The following is a 16,682-nucleotide window of genomic DNA, read 5'->3' as shown; positions in this document are numbered from 1 at the left end:
ATCTGGAGTTCGGGGAACCCCATCCTCATCATTTCTCGCCCAACCTTACCGTCAACGGTAACAAAGTCTCTGTGCTTCTCTTTTCCCCAATCCGGATTGTACTTCGCCATTGAAGTCTCCTCTTCCTCAACGGCACCGGTGTCGATGTTTGGCGAGGAATGTTCCATAGTTTCGATTTGTCTTCGTTTTTGGACTCCCGTCTCTAAGATCTGTCACACTATGAGCTTGGCAGACCCATGTCAACTCCCCTGGCTATTCCCAAAGTCTATTGGATCTCTGCGGATGAGCTCAGGACTTGAACTTGGATTGCTAGCATCCCAATTGGTCTTGCCCAACCTCCGAAATCCCATGTCTACTCTATCTATCCTTATGTTATGTAGTAAACATTTCTTATGTTCGTTGGTTGAACTCGGTGTCCGAAGACTACATCTGAGAATCCACTTACCTAGAATGATTTGTAGTAACAAAGGATATGGTAGAGCCCTGATCCATGCTCTAGTTCTGACTTTGTTTGTTAACTGGAAGAACCAAATCCCTTTTATCCCTATGCTAACTAGCGTTTCTAGTTCTCAACAACATCCCATCAACCGCACCAGTTTGGTGTTAACAACAACCCAACATACCAAGCCTCTTTCACATCTAACATTGTTAAACCGGCTGCATGTTTTGTGTGGATTTCTTAATCTCTTTGGAAAAGGACGCCAGATGAGAGAGAACCCACCTGTACTGCTACGGTTTGACATATCTTCATCGCTCAATTTGGTCTTTGTTCCCCTTGTTTGTGCTGATTGTGAAGCTTTGCTCCCCTATGATCCTTTGCCCTGTACTCCAAAGTTTTCATCTGATGTATATAAGCAAACCACTATTAGTATCACCACCATCACTAGGGCTGTAGCCCCCGAATTTTTGCCATGGCATTGCTTTTGCTAGTGCTCCTCGCTCTGGTGAGTTTCTTGGCCCTGATTCTCTTATCAAAATCACAAAGTCTTATGACTGTGATCTCCTTGCCATCTATCGAGTCTCTCGACGATGGTCAATCTTGCAACTCACATGTCTCAAGCTGCTTCTTAGCATTTGTTTCACAGCTCTTATGGACAATTGCTTAATATTTTCTACCTCTTTATTTATGTTTATGGTTTTGGGGAAAGCCTCTGCTTGTAATCAGAGCCGTGCCTACATGGTGGAAACAGAAACACTCGCCTCCGGCCTCTAATTTTGTAGAAAGTTTAAGAAGCCATATTTTTGTCAATTAGTGTTTTTCATGCATGTATCAAAAAGTAAGGTTATGGAAATTTATATACGTAATAAGGAAATATAGTGAATATAAAGCAATGCCAATACTGCAATATGTAGGATCTCTAAAGTCTAAATACACGGACAAGTTAGGATCTCTGCATATTAATATTTTCTTATAGTACTAATTAGATATCACATTTTTACACCACAGTTTATTTAAAATTCATATAATCACCAAAACAATTTTTTGTTGTTGATAGTGACACAATACTATGTCTACCTATTTTTTTTTAAGTTTTTATGAAAGATTATTGTATACCTTTAATTATAAAATTATTATGAAATATTAGAAGTGTTATATTTTTATAAATTATTTCAAATATGATTTTTTTTTCTTTGCCTATGGCCTCTAAACCTCTAGGCACGGCTCTACTTGTAATGTCTTGAATTCTGGGAGTTTATATCCTCCTCTTTGTATGACTTCTATTCGAATTAATAGAATCATCTGTTTGTCGAAAAAAAAATACTTTGGCAATTTAAAATAAACTCAGATTTTTTTTTTTGTTTCAGGTAAATTCATGGATGATCATAATTGTAGATCTACAAAACTGAATATAATTAAATTCAGGTATTAATCTTTGTTAACCCGAATCCTTAATTTTTAAAAATAAAATTGATGCTAATGTTTTTTTCTAATGTTATAGTTGCAGAAAAACTATGGTGGATTATATTCATGGAAAATTTGTGGTAATTTTCTAAAAACTTGGATTTCTTTCTATTTACAAGTAGATTTAAATTATTATTCTGTTTTTTAATAATATAAAATGTGTGCCTAATAAATTATAATTCTATTATTTTAATAGTATAATATGTGTGCCCAATTTATTTTGAATTATAATCTTGGTCTTTTATATGATTCATCGGATTCTAATTTTTCATTCCCTCTTTTTGTAGTGGTTGTTTGGAAATCAAGATCAAGCAATTTATCCATCTTATAAAACATGTATGTTTTGTTGTTCTTTATATTTTATTTTATTCTTTGGTAATTTGAAAGAAACTCATAATCTTTTCTTTTTTTCTCAGGTAAATTCATGGATGATCGTAATTGTAGATCTACAAAACTGAATATAATGAAATTCAGGTATTAAACTTTGTTAACCCGAATCCTTAATTTTTAAAAATACTATTGATGCTAATGTTTTTTTTTCTAATGTTATAGTTGCAGAAAAATTATGGTGGATTCTATTCATGGAAAATTTATGGTAATTTTCTAAAAAATTGGATATCTTTCTATTTACAAATAGATTTAAATTATAATTCTGTTTTTGGAATAATAATATAATCTTTGTTCCTAATAAATTATTTACCCCTCTTGAATAAATAGAAAGAAGATGAAAATTTAATTATAAATCTGTTTATTTTTTTAAAAATAATAGAATAATTGTGACTGATATTTGTTTCTATTAAATTGATAGAAAGAAGAAGAAAGTGATATGAATTAAATTCAGGACTTCATATCTCAGAAGTTTTTCAAGAAAGAAAGAGATTAGGGAAGATTAGGAAGAGTTTTTTTTAACAATTTACAATTATTGTTTATTTGTAATTGCTTTAGATGGATAAATAATATATAATAAATGGTAAATTTCTCATTTTGTTTAATAAAAAAGAAAAATCAGAAATCTAAATTTTATATCTCATTTAAAATTTAAAAGTAATAGAAGATAAATACTTGAATATATTGCAAATATTTCTTTGAGAGTATCCCTGTTTTTAAAATTATTAAATTTCTACAGACTATTTGTTTCACTTTTAATGTTTTTTTTACACGAAAATTAGAAAAAAAGGAAATCAGATATTCATATCCCATTTATTTTTATTTTTAAATAGAAAATAAATACTAGAATCTATTGTAAATATTTGTTTTAAGAAAACTTCTATTTTCGAAAATGTTAAATTTCTATAGATAATTATGATGGTTTGAACTGTAAATCTCGAAAGGATATACTACAAATATCCATTTAATTTGAAGATATGACACAATCTTTTGTGATTCCGACAAAATCTCATAGGGTTGCTGCAAATCTCCGGAAAAAACCATTTTTTCCAGCTGGATACTCTATCACCAAAAGGAGGAACAAATACTCTAAATAAGACAAAAAATCCTTACAATTATAATTAGGTGAATGAACAAATAAAACACTTAAAAATGTATATATATTGAAAATAAAAATGAGTAATTTTAAATAATAATTTATCTTTCACTTTTAATAATATTTTTTTTAAACAAATTATTTTGTTGTAAAACGAAAATTAGAAAAAATTGGAATAAAATAATCATATCCCATTTGAAATTATTAGAAAATGGAAAATAAATACTAAAATCTTTTGTAAATATTTTTTTCGAGAAAATTCTATTTTTAGAAATGTTAAATTTCTATAGATAACTACGAAGGTTTGACTTGGATACTAAGCTATCAATATAGAGGCGCTCAATCACAACATTAGAAGTCAGGTTTGTTAGGCTTATACATTTGGTCGCGTATGCTCGCGGGTAACTCCCCTAACTATTTTACTTTATGTTTATATTAGAAAAATTACTTCGGTTCCGTATTATTGAAGATTAAATTATAGCTTCTCTTTTGGTTAATTCTTTTCCATTTACATTTTTGTTGGAATCTTTTTTAGTCTTATAATTAATTTACTTTTTGGTTTGTTAAAAAAATTAGTTGAAACTATTATTTAAAAATATATCTGCCCATACAAGCGTATAAAAGAATTGAATTAGTGATATATTTCACCATAAAAAAGTTTAGACAATAATTGTTTTAAAAAAGTTTTTGTCCGCACAAGAGTGCGGGTAACTCTTCTAGTTGACATAATAAAGTCCACTAGTAATGACTTTCAAATCGATTAGTAATTCTTTTCAAATCTACGTTAAATACTTTTGAAAAACTATTGAACTTTAAAATCTTCTGATATATTCAAATCCATTAAAAACATCTGTCCAATGATATCCATAAAACAGTTTTAAAAGTCCTTCAAGCTTGAGAACGGGAGCCAAGCATCTCATGATATATAAACATCTTTTAGAAAGAAAAAAAAAATAAACTACATATATTTAAATCATTAGTCATCTAACCTAATCGATGGTGAAAGGATTAATGGCGGCCGCACTTCTCCTTCTGCAAAATAGACAGAAGAACATGGTGAGGAAAGGCAAAACCAAAACGTAATAGATAATTTCTTTCCTTTTACAAGAAAATGGTAACAGAAAAACAAAGTATAGGTACTATGACGGCAATAGTTGGCGATTGTGCGATTTCGGGGGCTGGACAACAAGATGCAACCATGACGGATGATGTTCATATATTTCACCTTGTTTTACCTTAGTATATTCACATCTTTTACATGATTTACTATCTAGTTTGGCCATTATTGAGTAGCTTTAGGAATGTTTATGCATTAGAGTAGAATTGCATTGTATTTGCATAGTTTTTAGCATAAGCAAGTGATTTTGGATCCTAAGGAGCATGGAAGGATGCTGAAGAGGATTGGAGCTATCAAGTGAAGAAGACAAGGGAGCTAGAGCAGAAGAATCAAGATCCGGAAGTCCACTCGACCACCACACTCGACCGTGTGCTGAGAAGGATTCGACCGGCTGGAAAAAGCAGAAGAAGAGGTCACTCGACCAAGCACTCGACCGAGCACCTGGTCGAGTTGACCGAGCCGCCTGCCTATTTTGTCTTCTAGCCATTTTAGGGCTTTCCCTCTCTCCTATATAAACCTCTTTTACCTCATGGCCGCAAAAGAGAGCACTTTTGAGAGAAATAATATCTAGACCTAGTATTTACCCTTTTGGGAATTATTTACTTTTTGCCTTTCTTTTTCTTAGATAATTAGCCACTTTTATATTATCTCATAAATTTTTGATACTTGTTTGTTACATAACTTTCTAAGTATTAAGAATTTGAGTTTGATTTCTTCTTCAATATTGTAGATCTTTATCTTATCTATCTAATCATGCAAGTTTCATTGATTTCTGGGTTTATGATTTTGTTCATCATGTTTAGTGATTGTGAGTAGTGTGTAAAGATCTTAAGGATGGATTAGGCTGGGTAAAGGTTATGGGTGTTTAGATTGACCAAGCTTTATTGTTATACATCTCTTCTAGATTAGATATGCTCTATGATATTCTTATACTGTGAGGGTAATGATAGATCTTAAGCTTCTTAGCATCACACCAATGTCTAAGTTGTTAGATAAGGCTAATGCTAGAGATTATCATGCTTAACCTAAGAGATTAGATGTTTAAGGTGATTTTTGACATTGATGATCTGGTTGTTTAATGCCTGCTTTTATATGTAATAGCTAGTGAGAACTAGGTCTAAGAGTATCTAAGCTTGATTGTTATCGTCATGAGAATGGATTAACAAGTATTAGAAGATCATTGTCTAGAGATAGCTCATTATTGATTGAGGTTTGTTGATCAGTTTAGATAACCATAGCTTGAGCCCAACCCATGAATCCATCCTTAGGAGCTTTCCTTGTTTATTGATTTCCCTATTTGAGTATTGTTATTCGCTTGTTGTTTGATTTACTTTCGTTTTGCTCTGTTTTGATTGTTGTTCTGTCTCTGTTCTTTGTACTACATCACTCGACCTCCCACTCGATCGAGCATCCGATCGAGTGCTTGCTCGAGCATCATCCAATGTTCTTGTTTATGTTCTGCATTTACTTGTTTCACTACCTTTTTCATTTCCTGTTTCATTCCTGCTGCATTCATTTCGTTTCTGTTTGATCCTGTTTCATTACTTGTCTTGCATTAGTGTAGTACTTGTTCTTGTTTAGTATCATTACTTTTTTGTTTTCACTGTTTATTTTGCATTTAGTATCTTGTCTTAGTACCTCTACATTCATCATTTTGTCATTATCATTAGGTTGTTAGTTAAAAACATTCATCACATTTGGCTTGACTTAGACAAGTATTCATATCCTGATTGCTTGCATCACACTCATTATGGATTGACATCCTTTATGCTACAACAACATAAGGGTAATTGAAACACCTTGCATCCACCTGTTCATTCATCATCTCTATCATCCATCATTCATTCATCATCACCACCATAAAGAACATGTTTCAACGGATATCGGTGAGACGGAGAGGCCATCGGGTGATCTCCAGATATAGGGGCCACATGAGTGGAGAGGGTATTGGGTAGTAACGTCGGAGGGAGGCTCTCACTGGAGGCAATATTGGACAAGGGTTTTGTGGATAAGAGTGTGATGATGGAATTTCCTGATGGAGAGGATGGGGAGCCAGTAATAATCATAGGGAAAGAGGTGTTGGATGTGATGAATGGGCTAAAGAAGCAGTTCATGATTGTGAAGGTTCTAGGTCGAAATATCTCTATTGCGGCCCTTAGTAGGAAGTTAAAAGAGATATGGCAGCCACAGGGCGATTTATGTCATGGATTTGCCGCGTCATTTTTTCATTGTTCGTTTTGAGTTGGAAGATGAGTACTTAGCGGCCCTAACTGGAGGGCCATGGAAGGATTTTGGAAGCTATCTCATGGTGAAAGGTTGGACTCCGGATTTCGATCCACTGAAGGATGAGATAATCACGACGCCGATGTGGATCCAGGTGGTGAATATTCCTAATAACTTTTATCTTAATGACGATTTCTCGCGGGTTAGGGAGACCTATCAAGGTGGATCTAACCACTCTTAATTTTGAGAGAGCTCGGTTCGCTAAAATATGCGTGGAAGTTAACTTGAGGAAAGCTTTAAAGGGTACGGTGATGATCAATTTTGAGTGTTACTTTGTAGCCTATGAGGGATTGCATACCATGTGTTCCGGATGTGGGGCGTATGGGCATTTGGTTCATTTCTGTCCAAAATCTGTACCAGCTAAGGAAGTGGTCTTGGTTCCCCAATCAGGACGGAGAGTCGAGAGCATTGTGGTGCCAGTGGATAAGGGTTTTATGGAGGTGCGACGAGGGAGTCGGAAGTCAGGAGCATCACCAAGACGGGTTGTTTTTGAGGCAGGGTCTCCAGAAAAAATATGGAAAGAAATCAATGGGAAATCATGAGGAAAGATACGGGAATATTCATATTTCCAATAGTTTTGGTCAGTTGGAGTTATTTGGAAACTATCTGGAGATAACGGAAGAAAATATTTGTCTCGAGGATAATAAGGAGAATGTACCAAACGGGAATGTTGGGAGCAAGGTGAATCGTGCGGATCACGGGAAGAAGGCTTCGACTCAATCTATGTTGGGTAAAGGGATTGATGGGCTGCAAGTTGGACCCACAATTCAGAATGCCTAAAAGAAGAAAGGAGTGGAACATAATGGGCCGCGGAAACAAAGTAAACCCAACAGGCTTACCCGAGGATTGTTTTTCGGATCAGCACGAGATGAAATTCCAGTTCTTGAGAATGGCAAATAGTTCTTTTGCGGATTTCTGCAAAATGATTCAGGTCTGTGATTTTCATGAGCTCAAATTTACAGGAGATCCTTTCTCCTGGAAAGGAAAACGTCATTCTCATAATGTCGCATGCTGTCTTGACAAAACGTTGGCTAATAGCGAAAGGCTTGCCCAATATCCAGCCTCTCACGTGGAATTTTTTGAACTAATCGAATCAGATCACAGGCCAGTCATCACTACTATTTCCAACGCTTTCACCCCACGTCAAGGTCAGTTCTACTATGATAACCGACTAATACATCGAGAGGGTTTTAAAGATGCAATCAGTCACAAATAGAATCTTCGAAATATAGGCCAAGATACATGCATTGCTTCACATATGAGAGAGTGTAGAAAGGCAACTTCCAACTGGAAAAGACAGAACAGACCCAACACTCAAGAAGAAATCAGCATCCTAAGGCATTGATTGATAAATCTCACTCCAATGGATCCTCCACGCAACAAGTAAGAGATCTTCGCCAAAAATTGAGTATTGCCTATGATAATGAAGAAGAATTTTGGCGAACAACGAGTCGTAAACCTGGTTATCGAGTGGTGATAAAATACAAAAAAATTTCTTCGCAACTGCAAAGAGTCATACTACCAGAAACAAAATGTTTTCCATACTTCATGATGTGGGACATGAACAATGTGGTGACAATCAAATCGGCAATGTGGCGCAATCATTCTTCACCAACCTCTTCAAGAGTGACCTATTTCCACAGAATCACCATTTTTATGTCTTCCAAGATTTCCAGCAAAGAGTGACTACCGAGATAAATGAGGATTTAACAAAGCCAAACTGTGAAGAAGAGATTAAAAGAGCTATTTTTTAATTGGTGCTACAAAAGCTCCTTGCCCTGACGGCTTCACAAGGGCCTTCTATCGGAATTTTTGGGAAATAACAAGGAGGTTCTTTCCAGGCGAGGGGGGCCTCCTCTTTTCTCATTATTACTCTTAATTTCATTAAAATCACCAATAGCCATCTAGGGACCAGTTCTATTTACTGTTGTTCGTTCTAATATTTCCCAAACTAAGTGACGAAGTGTTGGATTTGGGTTGCCATATACACAAGACAAGTTGAAACCAAATCCATTAATTTGAACATAAGTGTCTACAAAGTTTGGGGATTGATAAAGAACGGAAACATAAATGCAACTATTCCAAAGTAGACCTACACCACCACTAGGGTAGTCGTGTGATGTTGAGCATGCGTCGGTCGATGCAGTGTGCGTGTCGGTTGATGCAAGCTTGTGTCGGTCGATGCAACCCCAAATCGTGTTGGTCGATGCATGGTTGGTGTCGGTCGATGCAGAGTCCTGCTTTGTTATTGTTGGTTGTTAATTGTTGGTTGATGGTTAGGGATGTCTCTATTGCTTGTGTGTATAGCCCAGTAGATGGGAGGATTGCCTTACTGAGTGTTTATAAAACACTCATGCATCTCAATTTGTGTTTGTGGTGCAGGTAAAGGCAAAGTTTGATCGTGGAATCAAGGCAATAAAGAGGAAGATGTTCTAGGGACTCGATTGGTTGTTGTATTGCATTGCTAGGTTGCTAGAGTTGAGTCATTAGAACATTGATAGGTTGATGGTTCTATGTTTCCTGCTATTTGGTTATTGGATATTTGCTATACTTTATATAATGGTTAATTAATTATTAGATATTTGTTGGTTAATGTTATGGTTTATGGTATCCGCTGTTGTTTGATTGTGGTTAGACGGCTAGTGGGTATTGGACCACTAGTTGTAGAGTATTTATTTTTATTATTATTATTACTATTTATTATCTATTAAAACAAAAAAAAAGCGGGTGTGGTCGTTTCAAGTCTGGGGGGAATTTTCACGGTGAATGGTGGGAAAGAGAAGGACACATTGGGGTCACGATTTTTCGGTAACTTGTTGGAAGATACAGGGCCGTCGATATCAGAAGCTATGACAACAAGAGATGAAGTCTGTTTGCCAGGTGATTTATCTGATGAAGGGAAGAATCACATATCTGCCTGAAGACGTTCCTTGGTGGTTCGGTTTGTAGTTATTGAAGGTATAATGAATTATCTTCTATGGAACTGGCGGGGAAAATAAACCCAATTTTCGCAGGTCGATTCGATATTTGTTGAAGAAATTTAACACATATATTTTAGCCTTATTTGAGACTAATGCCGGAGGGGATAGAGCTAGTTGAATCTGTCAAGGGCTTGGATTTTAGAACTCGTTTAGGGTGGATGCTTAAGGTCAAAGGGGTGGCCTTTGGTTACTTTGGACGTCTGGAATTGGCAGTGTGGTCATTGTGGAAGTGAAGATCAATACATTGTAGCAAACGTGGAGATTGGGTTGGATACGCTTTATCTGGTTGTCGTATATGTTGTCCCAATAGTTACACGACGAAGTGGCTTATGGGAGAAGCTGCATAATGTGTTACAAGGGGTGGATGGTCCTTTGATTATCGGAGGCGATTTTAACACTATAGTCAGAGTGGATGAGCGAACATGAGGTAATGTGTGTTTATCATCAGATTCCTTGGCTTTTGGGGATTGAATAAATGTGGAGTCATTGATAGATATGGGTTACCGAGGTAACCAATTTACTTGGAGACGAGGAAGGGTGGAGCAGAACTTCATTGCTAAGCGCTTAGATCATGTGTTATGCTGCGCACAAGCAAAACTGAAATGGCAAGATGCTTCAGTCTCACACCTTCCGTCGAACACGACAAGATGCTCTATATCCAATTGAGTCCATAGGGTGAGAGGGATCCATCTTGCAGACCTTTTAGATTTGAAGTGGTTTGGTTGAGTCATCTGAGTTTCAAGGAGCTTGTGACGTCATCATGGAGGAGAGATATGACAACACCGAAGGCTTTGAATGAGTTACGTGTGACTTTAAAGAAATGGAACAGGGATGTGTTTGGTGATGTGCATAAGAGGAAGGAGGGGTTGCTTGTAGTACTTAGGGGTCGAATTCCAGAAAAATTCTAGAATACACAATAAATTATAGAGTTTTATGATTAAGCTAAACAGGTTGATTTAAATTAGGAAAAGCAAAGGAAAATATTAATAAAAGCTGTGAAAATTCAAGGGATTAAAAAGCTAGATCAAGAGAACTTTTCAGGAAATTACAGAATATTAAATCTATAAATAAATAGGATTCAAGCAATTAAAATCAGATCTAGATCTCTAACCACAATTGTAAAATAAATCAGTTCTTACTGCAAATGTTATCTAAGTTTTAAAACCCAAAAATCCAAATCTCTTTGCAAAGTTCAAGTTAAAAACCAGCTTTAAAAAACAAGTTTAGATTTGTTCACAAAATTATTAAATCAAATCTCTTTGCAAGAAGTAATTTTGCTCATCAAAGGTTTTATCAGGAAAATCAATTATATTCTCATATCAATTTATTTTCCTAAGTTATTAATTCTAGGTGATCAATCAAGAATTAATATGAAGAACAACCAAAGATGAAGATCACAAAAGATAATGAATCCTAAATAATAACAGATCTAATAAACTATAAAAACCATATGACCTAAACAATAAAGTTGCAGAGAAAAATAAAGCTTAGCCCTAAACAATGACCTAGAAAACCTATTTATATTCCTAAAACACGTCCATAGACTAATGATGCAAATATGAAAAACTTTGGGGCAGATTTGTAAATCATCAAAACTTGGGCTTCTTATGTCGGCTTACTGGGGTGTCGACCGACACCCCTTGTTGTCGGTCGGCACCATCACTCTTGATTGTCTCCAAGTTGATTTCATTCAGTTAAATGCTCCAAAATGTCCCGAATTTCTCCATTTTGCTTCATCCATGCCAAAATCCTATAAACCTTGTAAAGACTCAAAAAACCTAAAAACACATCAAAAGACTCATTATATCATGGTTAAAAACCAAAAAAACCATGATATATCAATTCCCCCAGACTTAGCCTTTGCTTGTCCTCAAGCAAAACAAAAACTTAGATCTGTGAAAGAGGTTTGAAAACTGGGAACTCACTCAATCCCATAATGATTCTTACTCGCACTCTTTATTTATCTGACTCAAGAACTTACTTCCTATACTTAACCATGAGAAGCATCCACATTCCTTACTCAAATCCCACAATCCTTTGGAATCTCTGATATCTCCATTGTCATCTCATTAGTCAATATTAAAGCACAAATAAGGTGAATTCTTACCAAGAGAATATCGATCAATGGCATATGGACTCTCTTCAGGCCAAGACATTCTTCATACATTTCCTTCCTCTCCCTTTTCTTACTGCCAAGGGACTGATTTTTCCCTAATTTTCTAGGGTATCATTGTATTATTTTTATCAATCCCTTGCTCTCTTTTTTTCTTTGGACAGGAATTCCATGAATTCTGAAGTATGCACGGGTTTACGCGACATCTCTCAGCTCACTTCCTTTAGCCTTTATCCACATTCCTTTTTTCTGATCTTTTCTGCTTTCTGATTTTTTTAGAGTGCTAAAGGGAAGAGAGAGGGGAGACATACTTATTTTTTTAGAGTGCTAAAGGGAAGAGAGAGGGGAGACATACTTTGTGAAGAAGTGCAGTGTCTTTTATGGCCTAAAGAAAAATTCTAGTCCATTGTATACCAACTCCATAGGCAAGAGAATTAAGTCCAATTAAAATCCTGATATAAGTAGAGATAACGTTAGATCAATCAGATATCCATTGAATAAGGGCTTTCAGTATTGTTGATACAGCTCATAGTTGTGATATATCATGGTTTTTACGGTTTTTAACCATGATATAAATTTGCTTTTTGAGTCTTTTGATTTGTTTTGTAGGATGTTTTTGAGTCTTTACAGGTTTTCTAGGATTTTGGCATGTATGGAGCAAAGTGGAGCAATTTGGATTATTTTGGAGCATTTATCTGGAGGAAATCAATTTGGAATAGGTTCAGAGAGATAGTGTCAATCGACACCACCCTTGGTGTCGGTCGACACCCAATTTAGCCGTCTCAAGACAAGTTTTGGAAGTTTTACAAAGTTACCCAAAGTTTTCCATAATTACAAAAATAGTCCCTGACCTTTTTTAGTACATATATATATATATATATATATATAGTGTTTTTAGTTCTGAGAAACCCTTAAGTTTTATTCTAGCAGCTTTAGCTTTTTGAGAGATATTGAGAGCTTTTGGGAGAGAGATCTGAACTCCTTTGTAGAGAGAAGAATTCCTAAACTCCCTTCTTACTTTTTTGATATCTATTGTTTATTATTCAGAAAGATGTTTTGTTCTTCACTGAATATGTCTGAGTAGTGTGCTTGTTCGGTTCAGGAAGGTTCTTATGGATTATTAGATCCATTTATTTAGGATTCATTATCTTTCTAGATCTTCATCATATGTTGTTCTTCATATTAATTGATAACATCATTATTTACTCATATTAGCTATAGTTTTCATATGCATTTAGGAAGAGTTTGATGAGATTTCAGGTATAAAGGTCTATTATCAAGCATTTCAGGTTTCAACAAGGTTTTACAAGCTTTATAGCAATTTGGACCAAAAGACAAGGAAAACATGTTTCGGGACAAATTCAGAGCTTTACAGTACGGGCCACGTTTGAAGAACTTCCAGTCCTTCAAATATATCATGTTTGGTGTCTATAGAAAGCTGGATGAATCATCTTTCTCCTCGAAGTGTAATCAAGTCAATCCATTCAGTCATCCGGAAGATATGCCCGATTTACCGAGACGTGTTATAAACTGACGTGAAGAGAACCATTCAGCCGATGGGCTTTTATTGAAGGCCTGACCAGCGACCATTACTGCGGCCCAGTCCAAGTCTCCGCCACGGTCCAGAAGCCTCTTTCGCCGCCCCTTGTCTTGCACTTAAGAAGAGAAGACGTTTCTACCCTTACAAAACCCTAACGTAAACAAAACCCTATAAATACTCTTAATACCTAGAGTTTTCAAGTGTGCATCTTCTACAGATTTTGGAGCAGCCCTAGCCACGACCAGAGAAGCACTGAAACCTCTCGTCCCTCTCGAAGCCTTTGAAGATCTTTCTAGTTCTTTTATACTTTCTTTGCTTTTGGGATCAAGATACTTTTGTGACAAATAGAGAAGTTTCCTTTGAACCTCTTTTTAATTATTGATTCGTTTTTGATGCTATACTTTATAATATAAATGTCGTTTCTTTGCATCATGAGCGAGTAGTTTACTTTGTTGGGTTTTATGGGGTGATTCAAGGAGAATTTATGGTTCGCTTCAATTAGGTTGTTAGATCTTATTTTCGGTTTTATATTAGAGTTCTTTTGGGACATCTTATTCTTAATGCATGTGCTTGGATTGATCACCAAGTGCTGATCTAGAGAACGGGAGCGCTAACCGCGTTATCCTACTTCTCCGAACTAGTGTTATACCAAAACCTTGTGTCGTAACCTGCGTAAGTTGAGTTGCGGAGTTTGGTGAATGTATCGAACTTGTTTAACTAATTGGTTGACATGCGTCGTTGCCTGCGAAAGTTGAGTAACAAAGTATGAAGACTTTAGACTTTCATTCTATGAGAATAGCTTGTTAGTTCATAAGTGTTTCGTAGTTGAGAACCTAGACCGAAATTAGTATTTACTTGTTAGATCTTACACTTAAAATTGCTTAGAACCATGAAAACCCTGAGATGACGCCCAACGCCTTAGTCTTATCGTTTTAAACCGTTTTATTTATTTGCAATAGTTATTAGGAAAACCAAAACATAAATCTCTTATTTAGTCTTAGCCATAGTTCTTTCTCTTATAATTAAATTTGTGTTACCTATTACTCTTTGTGGGATCGATCCTAAAATACTACACTGATTAACTGTGAACTTTCAGTCGTTGTGTATTCTTTTCAAGTAAAAGATTTGGAGTGAAATTCTACACACATCAAAGCTTTTTGGCGCCATTTCCGGGGAGTAACTAGCTGCCCATTGAATTTGATAAGAACTTTCGTCTAAGATACTTTGAATTTTTCTTTTGAAATTTGCAATTTTATTTTTAATTTTCTTGTTTTTCGATAACCTCTATTTTCCCTTTTAGTTTCTTTTTTTGGATTTTGTAGTGCATGACTAGGAGTCAACCCTCCGGAACTGTATCTCCAATTCAAGACATTGATCGACTAGAATGTGAGCTTAGGAAACTTCGAAAACAACAACTCATGGCCGAAGAAAGGAACCAGGACCAAGGTCCCTTTAACCTCGACCAACCGCTGATACCTCCTGCCCTAAATGAGCAAGGAGAACCAATTCTCGCACAAGGTGGTAACCCCAACCTTGTAGCCACTGATCCGACACTCGACCCTGAAGTTGGCCGAGAACATCAACAAGCTCCTTGTGATGTTAATCCCTTAGGCGTAGGAGACAACCTCGATACTCCTCCTCACCAGCCTGATATCGTCGCTAATCCACCACTACCTCCAGTTGGCGGAAGACAACCTGCTTATGTGCACCCTCTAAGACTTGCCGCACCTAACTGTACCATCGCCGATTATGATGCTCCAAACCAATTCGTTCAAGACCGCTCTGCTATCTGTATCACTCATCCTCCACGACGTGGTTATGAGATTAAACCTCAAATTATTGGTTTGGTGAAACAAAATCAGTTCCATGGCCTTACTACTGAACATTCGATTGACGACATTGATCTCTTTGAAGAAATCTGCTATACAACAAGAACCTATGGAATTCCCGAAAATTACTTGAAGTGTAAGATTTTTCCTTTCTCTCTACCCGACAAGGCTCATAGATGGTTAAAGTCTCTACCTCCTGGATCGATTACTAGCTGGGAAGGATGCAAGTCAGCCTTTCTCAACCACTTCTACACCAAGTCAAGATCCAACTCTCTTCGCAACAAGCTGCAAAGTTTTCAACAAGGACCGGTCGAATCTTTTTATGAAGCATGGGAACGTTTCAAGGTGATGTTCATATATTTTACCTTGTTTTCCCTTAGTATTTTCACCTCTTTTGCATCATTTGCTATCTAGTTTCACCATATTTGCATAGCTTTTAGGACTGTTCATGCATTAGAGTATAATTGCATTGCATTTGCATATTTTCTTGCATAAACAGGTGATTTTAGAGCCTAAGGAGCATGGAAGCAATGCTGAAGAGGAGTGAAGCTATCAAGAGAAGAAAGAAAGGGAGTTAGAGGTGAAGAATCAAGGTCCGGAGTTCCACTCGACCGCCCACTCGACCAGACACTCGACCGTGTGCGGAGAAGGACTCGACCGAGTGGAAGGAGCACAAGAAAAGCCAACTCGACCGAGCACCAGGTCAAGTTGACCGAGCCGCCTAGCTATTTTGTCTTTTAGCATTTTTAGGGCTTCCACTATTTTTTCTATAAAAGGGCCTTGTACCCTTCAGCCACCAGAGAGCCACCTTGGAGAAAATCTAAAAACTTAGTTTTTACCCTTTTAGGAATTTATGCTTTCTGTTTTTTACATTTCTTAGATTTTGTTCTACTTTTAAAGGAGAAAACAAGAGATTTCTTCATACTTGTTTGTTCAATAACTCTAAAAGTATAAAGAATTCGAGTTTGATTCCTTCTTCAATATTGTAGATCTCTGCTTTATCTTTCTAATGATGCAAGTTTCGTTATTTTCTGGGTTTATGACTTTGTTCATCATGTTTAGCATTTGTGAGTAGTTGCTTAGGATCTTGAGGATGGGTTAGGCTGGATTGTGGTTAAGGTGTGTTTAGCTAGGTCAAGCTTGATTGTTATAGATCTCTTCTAGGCTAGATGTACTCTATGTTGATCCTATAACTGAGAGGGTAGGATTTGATTTTAAGCTTCTTAGCATCACACCAATGTCTAGGTTGCAAGATAAGGCTAGATCTAGAGATTATCATTAGGCATGCTAAGAGATTAGATGTCTTGTTTGATTTTTGACATAAATGATATGTTGCTTAATGCTTGCTTGTATAAGTTCTTTGCTTTGTGAGAACAAGTCTAGAAATATATGAGCTTGATTGTTTTTGCCATGAGAGTGGATTAACATGTTCT

Source organism: Camelina sativa, chromosome 7 (genome assembly GCF_000633955.1).
Source record: "Camelina sativa cultivar DH55 chromosome 7, Cs, whole genome shotgun sequence".
NCBI classification, from domain to species: domain Eukaryota; kingdom Viridiplantae; phylum Streptophyta; class Magnoliopsida; order Brassicales; family Brassicaceae; genus Camelina; species Camelina sativa.
This window is presented reverse-complemented; position numbering follows the sequence as displayed.